Genomic DNA, 15,031 nt, shown 5'->3' with positions numbered 1-15,031 from the left:
TCTGAGCATGTGTATACCTTCCATTTTGAAATGGCGGTAAAGGATGAACTCGTTGAGCGCTCTGAGGTTTATGACTGGGCACACTTTTTGCTTCCTGCGTACCAGAAAAATGGGACTGAAGAAGCCTCCCTGACTTGAGCAAGGGCGAATCGCTTGCTTCTGATGGAGACTGAGTATTTCGCTGTCTAAGGCAGTTTGGTCTGAGAGAGACATTACTATGGGAGTGGGGCGATATGTCTGAACGGGCTGTGTAAAAAACTCTAGGTGTAGACCCTGTGCTGTGTCGCTGACCCAAGCATCTCCCGATAAGGTATCCCAAGCATTTGCGAACATCCTTAGCCTCCCCCCTATAGGAGTTAGTGGCGCTGGCGCAGTGATCAGTACACTAGCCTGTGGGTTGTTGCTGGGCTGGGTATCTAGCCGCTCTCCTCCAGGGACGCCCTCTTCCACGACCTCTTGAGGGGAAGAAAGTGTTGGGGCGTTCTTGCCAGGAATTATGCTGATCTGGAGATTGTTGAGGTCTCTTGACGAAGAAGTAACGACCGGAAGAGCGACCTCTTCCTCGTCCGGCCCTGGAGAAAACCTTGGTTGCAAATACTCTTTATGGAAGCCTGTGCTTTGTCCAACGCCGTGAATGTCCTGACGAATTTTGTCATCTCCTTCATGAAAGGGTCTCCGAAAAGCTGGCCTTGCGCCGTTGGGACGGATTCTGTGTCTGCTAGTTCGGTTCATTTGGCATCTATCTTATATAGGATGCCTTTCCGCCGCTCTGTTGAGATGGCGCAACTGGTGTTGCCCAAGAGGCAAATAGCCCTCTGGGCCCAACCGGACAGTATCACTGGGTCGACGGGGTCCGATGAGGTGATGGCTGCATTCGCAAGATCGGAGATTTTTGCTAGTGGACTTGCTATGTCCAGTACTTTGTCCTGGCAGGCCTTCCAGGAGCGATCAATACCCTTCCTGGGGTCTAACGTTTTTACCCAAAAAGGTAATCATTTTAGAATCCAGCTCTGGAGTCAGAGCTTCTTTATCAGCAATGTCTGGTCGTGGACATTCAGCACGTAGTCTGGCCCGAACTTCTTTATCAATCGGCTTGCGCAGCCTAAGGTGAATGTAACTCGATGTCTTGGAAGATGGTTCCCAGTCGGTGGACCTGGGGTGTATTAAGTCTTCCGGGGTAAATGTACCTTCAGTAGAAGGTTTGGTCCCGGTTGTGTCATTAGGGATGGGGTCTGCCACAATCCCTGACGCAGAGGGTCTTGCATCCTCAAAATGAAATTCCTCGTCTGAAGAGGAGTGAGAAAGATCAGCGTCGTAGATGTTTTTGTTATGATCTTCTTCCGAGCCCTGTCCATGTCCCTCCGGGCTTGAGGGTCTTGTTCCCCTGGTTTCCTCCTCGGGGTAAGAGGGTAGCTGGGAAGGGGTTACCTTCCTATTCATGAAGGCTTGTTTCAGCCTTGAGAAGGTGTTCGTTACGGCAGCTGTGGCATTAGATGGCTGGCTCAGGGGTGGGGGGGGTCCTAGAGCTACTCTTGCGAGCCGGTGTACATCCCCCTTCGGTAAGGTACTTCCTTTTCTGTGTTCTCTTCCTCCCAGGAGTGGAGGTCCATCTGAAATGCTCCTCCATAGTGTCTAGACGATTTTGTATAGGAATGACCATATCCGTTACAGCTTTCTTAACACTGGTCTCCACAGAGGATCCCAGAACCTTCTGTAAACTATTAGCCATTGCCACTTCATCTATGTAACAGTGATCTCCCTGAGCCTCAGACCAAGCCTAATCTGATTGAGGTGAGTACTGTTCTGCCATTATAAAATAAATGCACCTTACTCCCTTTTTTTCTTTTTTTCTTTTCTGGGCTTCCGAACGCCTTCTCTCACTGCCCAGTGATGTTATTTCAGTTCAGCTTTGTAATTGTTCTTCATATGCTGAATAGGAAATTTCTTTGATATATGCACAGTGAAAAAACCAGCGAGAAGAAACGGTCGCTCTTGTCTGAGGAAAGATTCCGGCACTCGAGCTGCAAAACAAAACGTTATATTATGAGCGCCGGAATGTAGAGGAAAGGACCTAGAGAGCAGGAGCTCCCCTGGCGGCCTGCATGCGGTGCAGCGTGGTCTGACTAGGCCGCGCCGGATCCCCAGTACCTCAGGAGCGCAACGATGTTGCGGGAAGCCTGCGCGGGCTGTCGGAGAATCTGCTCGACGAGCAGAATAAATAAATGATGATCCGCAGTGACCGTGAAGCGGTCTCCGAGGTCAGAGTACTGACGTCGGAGCCCAACATAAAGTACAAATAATTATTATTATTATTATTATTTTTTTTTAAAATAAATATTGAAAGTAAAATTCGTATAAGTCTATAACTATGCAGTAAACATACAATATGACATTTTGCAACGTTATTGTTTAAATTATAAGATCATGATGTAAGCAGTGCTAAACATGAAGTACTTATCTCTTGCTGTGAGCAGCAAAGAAAGAGGAAGTGTCATCACATTTAGGACTGTTTATGCAAGGGATCTGAACTACTATTGGTGGACTAGGTCACGTGTTGATGGCCTTTAAATGAACTGGAGCCAAGCTCACTGGGAAATGTAGTTTTCTCCAGAGTCTTACCTTTTATGTTAAGATATTACTGTTATATTGCTATGTTCATCATATATATTTGGTGCACCAGTTTTCTGCACATTACTCATGGCACATTTACTTTTGGTGCACAAATATCTTGCTGCTGAGCTCTTTTCTTTATTGTCGAATAAAAGAAAGAGAAGCATAATGGGAGCCTCCGGTCTTGACATAGAATTACTTGCTTCTTCTGGATGCAAAGTGTCCAAACGCCGCTCGGGTTGTTCAAAGCAAAAGTTACATAAAAACTCTGGGTTCTCCATAACCCATAAGAAAATCAAACAAACGCAAAGTTCTTGTGGAGCTAAGAGAAGGACTCCTTCTAGCTGGTTCTCCACCATCTTTCACAGTTCTTAAAAAGGAGTGTAGCTCTCTTATGGAGATGTTCACAATGTCTATGTTGTTCACAATTCTTGAACCGCGACCACTGCGACGATGAAGCTGTTCCTGGAGTCGCTCTTGAATTCTGCAGTAGCATACTTTTGTGGAACTGGCCTGGAAACTGCATCACAAAATTATTTACATTTTTCTCTATTTCTTTATGGTTCACAGTCTTGTAACTTCCCATCCCCCACTCAGAATTGCACCATTTCCCTTTACCTTCTCCCGGGGAACTCTTCATTGGTTTCGTCAGGGGTCACGGGTCTACACTTCTTAATTCAACTTCTTCCTTTAGTAGTTCTCAGCATCTCGCCTCTCTCTACCTCGAGTTATTGTAGACCGCCTCAGTGTAGCGGTCAGACCCCTCAGTGTAGCGGTCAGACCCATCAGTCTCGCTGTGAAAGGTTACACCTCCTCCACGGTCTCTCGTTCTCCCCTCAGTCACCTGCGTGGCTCAGCTGTATGCTATGGTAGACGGTCAGCACTGTTGTCAGACTAAACGGTCCACCCACTACAAGTTGTGCCACCACCTCTTAGTCTCTGCAAGTTTATCACGCTGGTTCCCAACCAACTCACAAGACACTTCTCGGGCGTCGCGCTATTCCTCTTCTTAACCTTGAAGACGAGCCTCACTGCAGTCTCCCGAAGCCCTGCGCCAGCTTTCCAGGCTTTGATGCAGCCTCCGCGGTCGCCTTGCACTCCCTCTGAATGTATCACAGCTTCCAGCTTGCCAGAACCGCACAAGCCATTGCCGGACTGGTCAGAAGATGAGGCAGAACAGTCCTTTTTTACTGTTCAGTTTAAATAGCGCGGACGGCCCCAGGGTAACGTCCTTCCAATTGGCAGCAGCTGCTCTAGTCTTCGTCCTGTTCAAGAACAGCGTTTTTGAGCACTTCTTCGTCTCAGTACTTATGTCATTAGGTGGGTTTTATATTCCACAATAACATCGTTTTTGAGGATATCTTATCCATAATATATTATAACAGTAATATCTTATCCTACGTGGTGGGATCTTCCAGGGGTTGTATCTCCTAATTGCATCCTTATCCCAATGAGAGGATCCCTCCCCATGAGATGCTCTAGCATGTTACCACCCCTTGGGGGACTATTGGATAGCTGCCTGACCTCCCTACCCTCATGGAAAGGGGTCCTCCCCTGGGGAGAAGTGACGCCATCTGAAGGATCATCACAATATACACAAATAAAAATGGTGCAAAAATAAATACTGTAAAACAGGGAGCCTTACAAGTAAATTGTTGCTTAGCCAGATGCAACATCTACACATAGGGGAGCACGAAGTGCTCGTCTGGCATTCAACACATCTGACAAATGCTGGAGTGTCTGTCAAAAAACTTCTCATGGTGCATGCTGCTCCTCATGCTTCTTTTCTTAGCCTGATCTGGGACACATGTAAAAGCAATTAATTGCAGGGTTTAGTAGCATTCTATGAGAAGGACCCCCCGCCCCCACATGCTGATGTTTCATGTTTAGGAGTACAATGCACGTCTCATCAGAGGATCTTAGACTCCTTGTAGGGTGGCATGGTGTGAGAAGGATGGTCAGATAGCTGGGCCCTATCTTTGAGATTGAACAGTGAACAAAAACATAGTAATTTAAAAAGGTGATGCGTTGTCCAATGCAGTCATGAGATTTGAGGCACAGACTCATCGCCGAACCCTGCAATTCCAGGTACATTGGGGTGGTAGAAACATTATAGAAGAAAATAAGACTTCTAGAACAACATATGGACTGGGCTTGTGGTATATCTTTATTTTACAGGTTGCCCAGGTTGGGGGGTGGGAGGGGTCTCCACACAGAGCTGTGTCTAGTGTTAGGGGCCAGTATTCTGCCAATTGTTCTAACCAACTGCTTTCCTCCTATGTCTATTGTTGGTTACCTTTATTAAGTGATTTGTGTGACATTTAACCAGAGTACAGTTAATGTATTTTAATGAAATCCAATAATAATTGTGGTACCACTTAGTACTGTATATATTTGCCATTATAGATTTACTGAGCACAAAGTGAATTATTGTGATTGTGTATATAACCTTGAACCTTAATTATATAAAGACTGTTTTAACTAATACAGTGTGTGGACATTCCTTTGTGGGAACTTGGGGACTACACTGTACTTAGGAACCAGCCTGCATCACCTGCTGAGAAGCTAGGCCTTGATTGCTCATCCATTGCTACCATAATAGAGAAACTTGGCTGGGGTCCTCTGGGCCTCTCTACCATACAGAGAGCAGAAGTATAGACCCCCCGTCCAGTCTTTACAGCCAGACTAATCTCTCATCAGGGCAGAGCGAAGGGTTACCTGCGCGCTGTAGAAGGGTTTCATTGTCGAGTAGCGCCTCCGCCAGAAGAACAAGTTACTTCTTACTTGGTAACGTTCTTTTGATGGGATGTTCCTCCGACGTATACCTTATCTTTGATAATTCGTCTCCAGCTTGCTGGCCTCGGAAAGTTCTCAGTAGAGGGCGCTGCGCATCGACGTCTGTCGAATTGGTGTCCCTCGACAGCCACCGTATCGGCGCCGACGTCACCATGCCCATGAATAGCCACGCGCAGCGTCCGTTGCTCAGTTCCGTTTTGTAGCATAAGGTAAGTCCTGCATGAATTGGTTATTGACCTTGAAGGAGCGTAAGCTGCAACCACAAGGGAAGTATTACTGCGGGGATGGATGAGAGGGGCGATAAGGAATACGTCGGAGGAACATCCCATCGAAAGAACGTTGCCAGGTAAGAAGTAACTTGTTCTTCGAAGGGATGGTGTCCTCCGACGTATTCCTTATCTTTGATAGACTCCCATAGCAGTGGGAGTAAAAACGCCATGTTTCCCTTTAGGAATGAACAGAATGTAATACGGCTTTGCCAAACCTAGTCCCTTGACTAGAGGAGGAATCCAGGTTGTAAAATCTTGTGAAGGTATGTGCGGACAACCATGTGGCAGCCACACATATGTCTCGAACTGGAACCCCTCTTTGGAGGGCCGAAGAGGCTGCGATATCCCTGGTTGAATGAGCCCTAAGATTTTGAGGAGGCTCTTTCCCTGCTAGTTTGTAACATTCCAGAATGGCCAAAAAAATCCATCTGGAAATGGTCCGTTTTGTCGGTAGTCCCAATTTGTGCCCCGAGTAACCTACGAACAGTTAGTCTGCTTGCCTAATCCTAGCAAGTATGCTGATGTAAAAGCTTAAAGCCCGCCTTGGGTCCAGCCTATGTAGCCTTTCTTCCTCTTTCCCCGGGTGGGGAGGAGGACAGAATGAAGGTAAGGTAATTTTCTGAGTGATGCGGAATTCAGAAACCGCCTTTGGGAGGAAATTAGGCTTCACCTCTAGGACAACTTTGTCTTTATGAAAAATTGTATGAGGGGGTTTACAAGATAGAGCTTGTAATTCGCTCACCCTTCTAGCAGATGTTAGTGCCACTAATAAGAGAGTTTCAAGGATGAGAAATCTTAGCGAACAAGAGTGGAGTGGTTCCAAAGGAGTACCCATCAGGAAATTTAAGACTAAATTTAAGTCCCATAAGGGAACTTGGAATGGTCTTGGAGGATAGACATTAGTTAATCCCTTTAGAAATTCTATTACTAAGGGGAATTTGAAATACGATGGCTCCTCTGCAGTGCGCTTGAAGATCGATAGCGCTGCGAGATAGCCCTTGATAGTGCCAACTTGAAGGCCTGAATTTGCCAAATAGAGTAGAAAGGATAACACTGTTGGTGTACCACATGAAAAGGGGTTGATATTCTCTTCTCTACACCAGCTGCAAAATTTTATCCAACGGCAGCGGTATAAAGACTTTGTTGCTGGCCTTCTGGTTAAAAGCAACACCTCCATGACGTCATCAGGGAGGTCCCAATCCTTGTATCTCAACCTTTCAGAAGCCAAGCGTGAAGGTTGAGGGTTCTGATGTATGGATGGAGAACCTGACCTCCCTTCTGTGAGAGAAGATTCTCCTTGAGTGGAAGGCGAATTGGAGGGCAGATGGATATGTCCAGAAGGTCCGGGTACCACGTTCTCCTGGCCCAGTCTGGGGCAATTAGGATCATGGTCCTCCGGAATCTTCTCAACCTCCTGATCATTTGAGGAATGACAGGGACTGGTGTAAATGCGTACAGGAGTGGAAACTCCCAGTCCACTGCGAACGCGTCCCCTAGAGCTCCTCTCGGGGGAAATTCCCTTGAACAAAACAGATCGCACTTCCTGTTGGTACTGGTGGCGAACAGATCAACTTGAGGGGTTCCCCAAAGGGCGAAGATCTCCTTAAGGACTTCCTGAGCTAGTTCCCACTTGCGGGAGACTGTGCCCTGCCTGCTCAGAGCGTCCGCCGTCAAGTTCTTCTCTCCGGCTAGGTGAACTGCCGATAGAGCGATTCCTTCTTGAATTGCCCAAAACCAGAGCTGCATTGCTTCTCTGCACAGTGGCAGTGATCCCACGCCTCCTCTTTTGTTGAGGTAGTGCATGGCCACTGTGTTGTCCGTCATTATCAGGACATTTTTTCCCTGTACTGATGGCAGGAAAGCTTTCAGCGCTAGTCTGATCGCTCTCAGCTCCAATAGGTTGATGTGTAGTCTGGACTCCGATGGAGACCAACGACTGATGGTCAAGTCGTTGGCATGGGCTCCCCACCCCGTGAGTGAGGCGTCCGTGACTACTGTTATCTCCGGCCATGGTTGCTAAAACAGTTCTCCTTTCAAAATGTTCCCTCGATAAGCCCACCATTGAAGGTCTCGGGCTACCTTGTCCGGAATCCGAAGGAGATCTGTTATTTTTCCTGAGAACTGCGACCACTGGGTTCTTAGTGCCCACTGGAGAGATCTCATTCTCAGGCGAGCCTCTGGCACAAGGAAGATGCAGGATGCCATGAGGCCTAACAACCTCAAAAAGACGAAGGCTGGGAGATGTTGGGCATTTTGAAACTTGGTGACCATCTGCAGAATATCTTGAGCCCTCACCTCTGGTGGCGAGGCTTTTCTCAGAAGTGTCCAGGACCGCTCCGATGAACTGGAGTCTCTGTGATGGTATCATCTGTGAATTCTTTGAATTGAGGGAGAAGCCCAGTGTGTGAACGAAGTGGTAGACATAATCTAGCTGGATCTGAGCTTGTTCCAAAGATACAGCCCTGCTCAGCCAATCGTCCAGGTAGGGGTAGACGTGAATCCCTCCCCTCCTTAGACTTGCAGCCACTACCGACATTAACTTGGTGAAGACCCTCGGGGCGGAGGTCAGCCCAAATGGCAGAACTCGAAATTGATAATGAGAGCCGCCAATTGCGAACCTCAGGTATTTCCTGTGTTTGAGATGGATTGGCACATGGAAATAAGCATCCTGGAGGTCCAGAGATACCAGCCAGTCCTGGAGCTGGAGGGCCTGAAGGATCTGAGAGAGAGTTACCATCTTGAACTTGTCCTTCCTGAGGAACTTATTCAATTCTCGTAAGTCCAAGATAGGTCTCAGTCCTCCGTCTTTCTTCGGTATGAGAAAGTAGGGGGGAGTACCAGCCCTTGTTCCTCTCCGCTACAGGTACCGGTTCTATGGCACCTTTCTCTAGCAAGTCTACAATTTCCTGCAAGAGGAGCGATCTGGAACTTTCAGAGAGCTGTTCCCCAGTGGATGACTCTGAGGGATGCGTAGAAAAGGCAGGCAGTAACCTTGGGCAACTGTCTCCAATGCCCAAGCATCTGACGTAATAGCCTGCCATTCCGTCAGATGTTGAGTTAACCTGCCCGCTACTGGCGTCTTGTGAGGAGAGTCCTCAGAGCGGTTTGGAGGCGGCTGATGCAGATGCCGAGGGTAAAGAGGCACCTGCTGCTGCTGCGGCTTTTGTATTTTTAATCCATCCACCTCGGGTGAATCTTTTCTGACCCCTTTGAACCGGCTGTCCTCTGCCTCTTCCGAATGCGGAATAGAAGCGAAAGGATTTACCTCTGAGGGGCGATATGGTGTCTGACGGATTGCAGCTCCCAGGGATTTTGCTGCGGCCTTTGATGTTTGTAGCTTTTCTAAACTGTCATCCGCCTTCTTACCAAACAAAGAAGAGCCGTGAAACGGCATATTCAAGAGTCTGCTTTACACATCTGGAGCAAAACCAGACTTTCGCAACCAAGCAAATCTCTGGGTTGTTGTACTTGCCGCCATGGCCCTGCTGATGCTGTCAGCAGAATCGATGCCAGTTTGAAGGGATTCGCACATTGCGTCTTTACCATCCTTAATGATGTTTAGAAACGCTTCCCTTTCTTCGCCCTCCGGGAGGCAGTCAGCCGCTGATGAAGCACACTCCCAAAGTGTGTGGCTGAACCTTGCGAGCGTACAAGTAGCATTGATGGATTTCAACGCCATGCTACATGCAGAAAAGACTTTTTTGGCCATAGAGTTATATCTCGTCATCCCTGTCCTGTGAAACAGCAGGGTAAGCCGATTTACTACCTGATGAAGTTGCTGCCTGAACAACCAGACTCTCTGGAGTTGGGTGTCTGGATAAATATTCAGGGTCAGCAGTAGACACCCTATATTTGGCTGATAATTTTTTGTTAACCGCCGGGATAACCTCAGGGGTTTCCCAGTTGGCCAATATTTTCCTTTGTAATGCCGTATGAAATGGCACCACAGGATCCTCCTGTGGACCTTTAACCAAACCACCCCATAAACTCTATTATCCTTGCCATCAAGGTTCTATAAGGGGTTTCAGCATGTTCCCCTGGGTCTGGTTTGGCAAATTCCACTTCTGGGGATGTGTCCAACCCACTTGCTTCATGTAAGGATTCTTGGAGGTCTTTTAACCTACCTTCCTCAGAGGTGAATTCCTCTGGTACAGGAGTTGCAGATCCCTGCAACTCAAACGGTCTTTCCTGGTCCGAATTCTCCCCTTCTTCATAAATAGATAAGGCTCTGGAATGATCAGATCTTGGAAATGGTATAAATCCCATTTCCAGACCAGAAGGGGCCAGATTCATCATAATTGGCTGAGAAAACGTCGTTGACGCGGACATTAAAGGCTTTGAAGCCATCGAAAAAGGCGTCGAGAAAGTTGGTAGAGGCCTCGAGGAACTAGAGAGTATCGGAATACTACTCGAGGTTGTCGACGATATTCTCGTGATCGAGGCTCTGGGTATGGCCACTGGCTGCGAGGTGGCCGTGGGTTTGTCCTTTCTCGGTGTCGACGTCGAAGACGGCGTTGAATCAACTGACCTGTGCGTCAAAGAACCCTTCGATAATGGCATTGAAGACGCAGATCTATGCGTCGAAAACGCGACCTTGCCTTTGCTCGAGGGTTCGTGGCGCTCTCGAGTAGCTTCTTTCGCCGGGTGCTGCGACTCGCAGCGTTTTGATTTTTTGGGTCTTTCACCCAGGGTATCACCCTCAGCAGTCTTCGAGGGGGTCGAGGCCGCTATCTCGAAGACGCTAAGCATCTTTTTCCTGAATTCCTCCCAATCAGCCTAAGAGCTATGTTTTGTGGGGCAGGAGACCCTTTTCGGGGAAACGGAAGAAGACGTCGAGGAAGGGGATCTTTGACGTCTCTTTTTTGAATGCTTAGATCTCGAAGAGTGATGGGAACTGCTTCGAGACCTAGAACGAGAATGTCTTTTGTGGTGGCGAGGAGACGAATGACTCGACTCCGCCAAGGAAACTTTCGAAGAAGTTTTAACTGCCTTACCTCTCTCCAGCTTCCCCTTACGCTCCTTCAAGGCTTTCGCCGTCATGGACATGCAGTCCTCGCACTCCGAACAATGGTGCTCGACTCCCAGGCACCACAACCAGATCCTGTGAGGATCCGTCAATGACATTTTCTTTCCAAAGTCTCGACATTTTTTGAAGCCGGACCGTGGAGTCGTTGGTTCGGATGAGGAAGCCATCGAGTACGAGTCGGTATTCTCGAGGAATAATGAAGTATATTTGACTGAAGAACTGAGCAACGATATTCTGAGGCGCCACGAAGCGCGAAAAAACGGAACTGAGCAACGGATGCTGCGCGTGGCTCTTTATGGGCATGGTGACGTCGGCACTGATACAGTGGCTGTCGAGGGACACCAACTCGACGGACGTCGATGCGCAGCGCCCCCTACTGAGAAAAATGTTTGAGGCCAGCAAGCTGGGGAAGAATTATCAAAGATAAGGAATACATCGGAGGACACAATCCCTTCGAATGATGCCGTACGTGACACGATTCCAAACCTTAGCACGACAAAAGGTCTGAACGTGGTGTACGGAGGTCCAAGGCCTGAATAAAGGAATTTACGGACTTCGCCAGTATGTACCAGGAATTGTGGTGAAGTTAGAAACGTTGTTGCCATGGTAACAAACCGTGGCCGTGCATAATCAAAAGCAAAATTAGCTGATCTCTCATGAGTGCTGTGTGCGTGATCAGCGGGGCAAAAAGGACTGTCATGTGTCACTGGGGGCATGAGAGTGTATACACAAAGTGGTGAAACTGGAGTCTATGGAGTCCCAAGAAAAATGCAAAAACCAAAGGATCCATGCAAAGGTTGCTTACTAAGACAGACAGTTGGCAGCTAAGTGGTTGCACCCTGAGGCAGGGCCGGGCTCAAAAGGCAAAGGTGACAGGGTGCCCGCCTCTAGGGGTTCAGAGGGAAGTGTATTCCGAAGGAAGCGTGTATCATAGTTGTGGTGCATTTGGCATGTCCGGCCTTGATAAGACTGTACATTTATTGTGGACATTTGTTGAGACCATCTCTGTACAGTATTGAGTCTTATACATAATAACAGGGTGGGGAGGGCGCATCAGATGTCACACATGATAATACGGTACAACAAGTCATTGGTCGTGCACTAGGAATGAAACCAATGGAGCATACACGTCAGACATCTGCATCAACATTGAAAAGATACATGAAACATACGGCCATCAGACCCCACTCCTATTCTTAAAGGTGCGCTCATCAACGCACATTCTTTTGGAGCCCATGCCATTGAAATCCATGATCTCGTCAACGACCAACAATTAGATATTCTAGTTGTAACTGAAACTTGGTTACACCCAGCCTCAGGTCCACTGCTAGCCTTCGCCATTCCTCCTGGATTTAATATCCTTAGGACGGATAGATCTAGCACTCAAGGAGGCGGAGTCGCCATAATAGCTAAATCTACCCTGCAAATCAGGGCCTGCCCCCTTGAAGAAACACAGGGGTACAAACTCCTCCTAGCCAAATTCACCTCCAACCCTAAAACTACAACCAACTTCCTGGTCGTATACAGATCACCAAATCACAACACCCACCCTGATCAAGATATACCACTCTTAATCACCCCCCACATCAAACCAAATACCAAATGCATCATACTCTGCGACATAAACCTAGGGTACAATGACCCCCAAGATCATAAAGCTACAGCACTCTTTGCGGCCCTGAAAGAAATGAATTTTCTACAACTAGTCAATGCCCCCACCCATAACAAAGGTAGAATAATCGATTGGATCCTCACACTCAACTCACAAGTATCCATTGACTCGGTCCTACCTCTCGATTGGTCTGACCACCATATGATCAAGTTCTCTATAAACAGCAGTGCTACAGACACCGCCATGACAAAAAAATATGATACCTATGAAATTAGAAAACTCACAGCAGACAACCTTTCCCCTGCTCTAAGAGAAGCTTTGGTTTCCACCACTTTAACGAGCAACAATCCCAATTACTTGGCAGATTGCTATCAAAAATGCCTCTCAACCACTATTGACTCATTAGCTCCTATCACAACCAAAACTCGTCACGCCGACAAACACAAGTTTTTGGTTCAATAATGAACTAGTTACCCTGAGACGCAAAAAAAGATCACTAGAGCACATCCATAAAATACTAATACTCCAGACTCAACCAAAGCATTTAACAAAGCCAACAAAGCCTGTAAAGCAGCTATAATGACCCATAAAGTGGCTGCTTTCAACTTGCACATCAGCAATGCCTCTTCTAATTCCAAGGAGTTGTTCACTATACTCAGAGAATTCGAAAATCCATGTCAAGATACATCACCTGTTAACGTTAGCAAAACATGGTGTACCACAATTCAGAATGTGATAGTATCCAAAATACTACTTCTACAAAAGAAAATTGTCTCTAAAAGACAATTCCTGGCAAGTAAATCACCACCTACCCTTGCAGAGAACCGACCGACTGTAAGCCATTACACTTTACTTCGGTCACACAAGAAGTAGTGTTGAACACCATAGCCAAATTAAAAGCGTCAAACTGAAAAGGAGACCAATTTCCGGCCCACTTAGTAAAACTCTGTGCCACCACGCTGCCACCAATAATTACCAAATTCGTCAATGCCTTGTTCAACTCCAACACTAGCTAGCATCAAAAAAGCATGGGTGACCCCCCTCCGGAAAAAGCCAACACTAGACCTATCAATCCCCACGAATTACTGACGATAACAAAGGTGCCATTCTTATTGAAAATAATAGACAAAATAGACTATACCCAAATCCAAAGCCACCTAGGACTACACCAACTCCTGGGTCCCCGACAATCAGGATTTCACCCTAACCACAGCACAGAAACTGCACTCCATGATTTAAAAATCCAAATGGATTCCACAAGGGAGGCAGGCAAAACACGGTTAGATCTTTCCACTGCATTCGATTTAGTAGACCACGACAAACTCTGTGCCACACTAACTAATGGCTTTAACTTCTCAATGGATGCAACCCAATGGGTCAAATCTTTCTTAGCAGAGCGGACATCACGAGTGTCTATCGGTAAAGAGTCGGACAACCCCATACCAGTCCCCATAGGTGTTCCCCAAGGATCCTGCCTATCGCCTACCCTCTTTAATGCCAATACTAAGCTTTTATTCGAGCACTGGATGCTATGGGTGTCATCTACACCAACTTCGCAAATGACACCCAGATCCTCATTCAGTTATCAGGCAACTACGAGCAGGATACCCTGTTCATTAATCAAATCTATGCATTAATTCAAAACTGGATGGCCCACAATAGTCTCGTTCTTCATGATGAAAAAACTGAGCTGCTCATAGCAGGGACCATAACTAAAATCAACACCGTACAGCCTGACTATGCATCATTCAATATTGAAGGTACCATAATACCAGTACTCAAACAGGTTAAAACCCTTGGAGTCTACTTTGACGCTAATCAAACAATGACAAAACAAGTAAATGCCCTTTCCTCAGCCACTTCATACACGGCTAAACTTAATGCCCTAAGTCGCAAATTCCTCACGCCCAAAAACTGCGTCACCCTAGCAAGAGCCCTAATACTTTCCCAACTGGACTACTGCAACATACTCCTTTTAGGCACGTCCAATACCAACCTTGCCAAACTACAACTTATGCAGAACAAAGCACTACGTGCAGTGTTAGGAATAAAAAAGACTGACCATATCCCTCACATCAGGAGAGAAAATCATTGGCTATCTATCAAGGCGAGAATTATATTAAAAACCTTATGCATCACACATAAATGTATTGCCAATAAAGCCCCAAAATACATCAATAATTCAGTCATGAAAAAACTTCTACTAGAACCCTCAGATCTAGCAAAAACTCACTCCTTGAAATCCCACGATACAAAAGCTCGAGAGCATGGGGCAGCAGCTTCAAAGTACTGGCCCCTAGTCACTGGAACGCTCTCCCGACAAATATCAAGAATGAAGAATCCTTCCAGCGTTTTAAAAAATCACTAAAAACTTGGCTATTTAACCAATTTTAACAGACCAATCCTATGCAGATCTTCCAGAGTATACCGTCACTATGCTAACCTGCCAAAGTATCTGTCTCTGCACTATGTAATGACTGTGTACTCCCTCCCAGATGAAACAATTTTAATACTGCTTTGATCATCTACTGCTTAATTTTAAAAATTGTAAAACCCGAACTAACTAACTACGCCGTGATACCTCAACATCTGGGTGTATAACAAATGTAATAAATAAAGTATATTGCAGTGAAACCCAGCCAGGGTCACATTCTATCAGAAAGAATGTGCTATGATGGTGGAAAAAGCCTGTGTGAATGTGGAAAAATTCCCATTTAT

At 46.6% G+C, this 15,031-nt stretch overlaps 1 protein-coding gene across 2 annotated transcripts in view; it reads right to left on the bottom strand.

The window, feature by feature from the left end:
* TMEM184B (transmembrane protein 184B) overlaps positions 1–15,031 on the bottom strand; it is a 905,911-nt gene that overhangs the window by 599,875 nt on the left and 291,005 nt on the right. The gene's annotated exons all lie outside the window — the stretch shown is intronic.

The sequence above is a fragment of the Ambystoma mexicanum genome, chromosome 3q (genome assembly GCF_040938575.1).
Source record: "Ambystoma mexicanum isolate Mex_15411 chromosome 3q, UKY_AmexF1_1, whole genome shotgun sequence".
NCBI lineage: Eukaryota > Metazoa > Chordata > Amphibia > Caudata > Ambystomatidae > Ambystoma > Ambystoma mexicanum.
Note: the sequence above shows the minus strand (reverse complement) of the source record. Positions and strands in the feature narration are given on the sequence as shown.